Source organism: Nicotiana attenuata, chromosome 1 (assembly GCF_001879085.1).
Source record: "Nicotiana attenuata strain UT chromosome 1, NIATTr2, whole genome shotgun sequence".
Lineage (NCBI taxonomy): Eukaryota > Viridiplantae > Streptophyta > Magnoliopsida > Solanales > Solanaceae > Nicotiana > Nicotiana attenuata.
In genome coordinates, this window is record NC_031989.1 from 55,840,543 (window position 1) to 55,845,743 (window position 5,201).

Sequence of the window (5,201 nt, forward strand, 5' to 3'; positions counted from 1 at the left end):
GTTGAGTTGTCCTATATTGAGTATTCCTTTATGTTTATTCTGGTTAGCCCATGACATCTCGTTTGGCCCATTTACCAATGAGAGTACGATAAGAAAGATATATATGTTGGTACTCGGTTGAGTAAGGTACCGGGTGTCCGTTGCGGCCCATAGGTTTGGTCGTGAAAAAAATGGTATCATAGCAGTTCTGTCCTAGGGAGTCTACAAGTTGTGTCTAGTAGAGTCTTGTTTACGGGTGTGTCGTGCACCACACTTATAAGCAGGAGGCTACAGGGCATTTAGGACTATCACTCTTTCTTCTTACTCTAGATTGTGTTGTAAAGCTCAGTCGTAGGAATTCAAATTCCTAAATTCCATTTATTCGTAATAAAACGACATCGACATCCAGAGAGATAGTTGGCAAGAGATTGAATGTGGCTGTGGAAGAGTTGAGTCAGAGAAACTAATACGTGTAAGCCTTTTTGATAAGGAGCCCTAAAGAAAGAATATCTATCCACTCTTATGGTAAAAAAAGTAATGAAAGAATCAGAAGGTACAAGTTTCAACAAGTAAAAGAAGCAAGGTGAAGATACACTTTGAGTTACCTTCAACAACAACGGAGATATATACAATTGATCACACCCATTTCAATTATGTCCTATGGGGGCTAAGAGAAGGACGGGATATTAGGATCTGGCTTGGGTTAGAGTGACCCAAAATGGTGAATGGATTATTTGCGTTAGTTCACATTTCCGAAGGGTATTGCAAATGTGGTGGTGGATCTCCTTGTGAACCCAGATGGTGCACTCTAAAATAGTACAGCTTGATATGAGTACTACAAAGATAGGCACTGAAAGCCTTCAAGGGATAAATATTACCTTAGTATGGCTCCCGTACCTAGTAGAGAAAAAATGTTAGGCAATTCGAAGAGCCAGTAGATAGAGCAAGGGTAGCTAAAAGTAAAAGAATGTCTTGTTGAGGTTTTCAGAATAAGTGATAGACAGAAGGATTACCGCAAGGCGAGTAAGGGTTATCGATGATGTGAGAAGACGCCAAAGATGAAAAGGTAAAACATCTATAGGTAGATCGTCGTAGGGCTAGATCTTAGTATTCCCCTAAAGGGGGAATATGGAGTTATGTGGATTAAGTCAAAATTAAGTGGTTCTAGTAATTACGGAATGGTAAAGGAGGAATGCGATAAAAAATGAGAAAGGAATGAGATTGCACTTATCCAAATCCTACAGATATGCTACGACTCCAGAATATTATGCAAGTATAATGCCAGGGAGAGGCAGTAAGGGTTTCCCCCAGGATGTTATTGATAAATAAGTGTGAATGAACACTTGAGACATAAGGAGCTAGTGCGAGGGGTAAGTTAAGACAAAGAATTACGCAGAATATAGATATGGGAATGGGCCAACGAGTAGTTAGTAGTTGATTCAGGAAGAGCCTAGTTAGGGCTAGACAAGAGGATACAGACAAATCAACAGATCATGCAAGATAAACATAGTGAACCCCAACATGGGGAATTCAGTCTCGCAGATATGACATCGTAACCCTTGAGAAATATTCAGATAGGAGTTGGGGTAGTTAAAGGTGGCATATGAGCGTTACGGGAATAAAAGAGAGTGCCACTGGGAAGACATTAAAAATATCAGTTCAGAAGCAACCCTAAAAGCACAAGGGCATGGAGGTAAGTAACTACGGATAATTATAGTCGAGGAAGAACATCAAAAATTCCGTCGAGTATATGATGTAATAAGCTCACAGCTTTACAAGAGTTAGAGGGTCCTCCCTAAGTACTACAAATAGCTGAGGAAATAAGAAAGAAGGCTTCGACCTAAGCTCAGTGACCTAAGGAGGAAATGGTCTTGTAACAACACTCTCACAACAACATTATATGCACTCCATAAGAAAGTGGCACCTACCGTGGCTAATGAACGGGAAGTAAAATCAGAAGTAATATTCAAGATCATATGAGTTGTATGGAATTTCAATATGTGTGGGCACTAAGGTAAGCTAAGTATGCACGCAACAAGGGGGTAGGAAGACCAGGAAAAGTAATTGCTTACATTTAAAGAAAGTTGAGAAGGAACAAAAAGAATTATTCGATTAATAAATAATGTTCAGTGGAGAGGTTAGCCCGCTGAGGCATCGACCTGGGAGTCCGATTCAGATATGCGGAGCCGTTATTCCCATCTTTTCCCCGACTCAGGTACTTCCTTTTTATGTCCATTCGAGGACGAACTGTAGTTTTAGAGGTGGAGGATGTGATGACCCGAAAAGTCATCACTTGTTTTAGAAACAAATTCAGCATTCCGAGGCCTAAAAGCCTCCTTTTTACCTCACCTCGATTTGCGTGCGCAGTGCGAGCGTGTAGTCGGAAAGCCTATATGTGAAAATTTGTAAAAAAAAAATAATAAAATTTTGCCTTTAAAATGAATTTAAGTTGACTTCGGTCAACACTTTTAGTAAACGGACCCGGATCCGTGTTCCGACGATCCCAGGAAGTTGGTAAGAAAATATGGGACTTGGGCGTATGCCCGGAATCGAATTCCGAGGTCCCAAGCCCAAGAAATGAATTTTTAAAGAAAATTATTTTCTGAAATTATTCATGAGATTTGGAAATGAATTGTGATTAGAACTTGATGGTATCGGACCCATATTTTGGTTCTGGCGCCCGGTATAGGTCTTATATGTGATATAAGATAAGTCTGTGAAATTTGGTAAGAAACGGACTTGAAACGACGTGAATCGGATCGTTATTGAGAAAATTGGAAATTTGAAGTTCTTGAGAAAATTTTATGATTTTGATGCTAAATTCATAGTTGTTGATATTATTTTAGTGATTTGAATGCACGAGCGAGTCCGTATGATATTTTTAGGTTGGTGTGCATATTTGGTTTGGATCCCCGAGGGCTCGGGTGAGTTTTGGATAGGCAACGGGGTGGATTTTAGACTTGGAAATTTCAGGTTTTATTGATGGTGTGATCAGGCCTGCAAGCTTCGCATTTGCGAAGCCTGGCTCGCAAATGCGAGGGCTTGGTCGCAAATGCGAACCAGCCAAGGCCTGCCCTTCCTCGCAAATGCCAGATGTTTCCTCGCAATTCCGGCCTTGCAAATGCGAGTGTCCCTTTGCAAATGCGAAGTCTGCTTGTAATGCTTGAGGCCGCAAATGCGACCTATGTGTCGCAAATGTGACATTTCTGTTCGCAAATGTGAAAGTCCAAATTCTCTGAAAGGTTCGCAATTGCGAACCCCTGTTCGCATTTCCAATATCTGCGACCTGCAACTTTTATACTTAGCCGAAAATTAACCCTTTTTCACATCTTTTCAAAACATAAACTCTCTAGGGCGATTTTTCAAGAACAACTCTTCTTCCGAATCTATTGTAAGTCAACTTTAACTCGTTTCCTTCAATCATTAACATCTTTTAACATGATTTCAACTTAAAATCAATGATTTTCATCGGGGAAATTGGGTGTTTTGGGTAGAACCTAGGTTTTTCAAAAATTGGGGATTTGGACCTCGATTTGAGGTCCGATTTAAAAACAAATTATATATTTGAGTTCATGGGTGAATGGGTAGTAGGGTTGTGGTTCTAACCTCGGGTTTTGACCATGTGGGCCCTGGGCTGATTTTTGACTTTTTGGGAAAAGCCTTAGAAAACTTATTCCCATGCATTAGAAATTGTTTATTTAGCATTTATTGATATAATTAAGTAACGTGTGACTAGATACGAGCGAATTGGTGGTGGAATCACGACGTAAAGCTATAGTTGAGGCTTGAACTGTGTTCGTGGCATCGAGGTAAGTGTTTGGTCTAACCTTAGCTTGAGGGATTAGGAGTTGTGTCCTATTTGCTACTTGTTTCTTGTTGGGTACGACGTATAGGCATGGTGACGAGTATCTATACGTTGGTGTTGAGCATGACTGTGAGTATTGAATTGTAATTTATTGTTTTCTTAAATAATACTACGGATGCTTAAGTTGATGATTCTCTGTTTTGAGCAAGGATTATGATTATTCTCGTGGAAATACTTATGACTGAGTATTGGTGTTAGCTGAGGTAGTTAGATGTTGGAACAAGTTTTGTTATAGCTGTTTCCCCCTTGCCGGGGCGTAGTTACCTATACTGTCGATTCCCTGGATAGTGTAGTTTCTTATTGATCCCTTGTCGGGACTCTTGTTATGGTTGTTGTTGATTGTATATGTGGATCGGGTTGTGCGCCGCAACAATGATATATTTGGATTGGGCTGCACGCTGCAACAATGATATATTTGGATCAGGTTGCACTCCGTAACAATGATATGATTGGATCGGGTTGCATGCCGCAACAATGATATAATCGGATCAGGTTGCACACCGCAACAGTGATAAATGATATGGATCGGGTTGCACGCCGCAACAGTGTTGTTATATGTTGGGATCGGGTTGCGCGTCGCAATAATTGGTGCTACAATGTGTTTATAGATTGGATACAAGTTCCTTATTGTTTCGCTATGAATTCTAAGTTGTCCTTATGCCTTTATTCTGGATTTATTGTTGATACTGATATACCCTGCAGCATGTACCCCCTCCCATCTTTACTTGTTTATTTCTGTTTTATTTTTCGCTGTATATTATATAACTGCTCAGGTTTATTCAGGTTTATTTGGTAGTCTGGTCCTAGCCTCGTCACTACTTCGCCGAGGTTAGGGTAGGCACTTTCCAGCACATGGGGTCGATTGTGCTGATACTACACTCTGCATTATTTTGTGCAGATCCCAGTGCTGCAGATTTCGGACCGCAGTGAGGTTTCAGCTTCTTGCTTACCAGGCGACCCGAGGTAGTCCTGCAAGCGTCTGCAGGCTTGGCATCTCCCTCTATCTATTTTTCCTGCTTCTCTTATGTAGTTCCAGAGACAGTATTTTGTTATTTCTTTCAGACCCTTATTTGTAGTACTCTGAGACAGTCTGTGAAGTTGTGACACCAAATCTTGGGTGGTTTTGTTATAGGATGGTATTAGTAGTATTGTTAACTTGAGATTTATTTCTTCCGCTTGTTAAATTATGTTGCTATAAACTGTTGATGCTAAGTCATTAAATAAAATAAAAATGGGAGACAGGTTAAATAGTTCAGTTAGTTGGCTTGTCTAGCTTTCCCTAGTAGGCGCGATCACGACTCCAGAGGGTGAGAAATTCGGTTCGTGACACGAATGCATTATATTCAATGCGGAGATA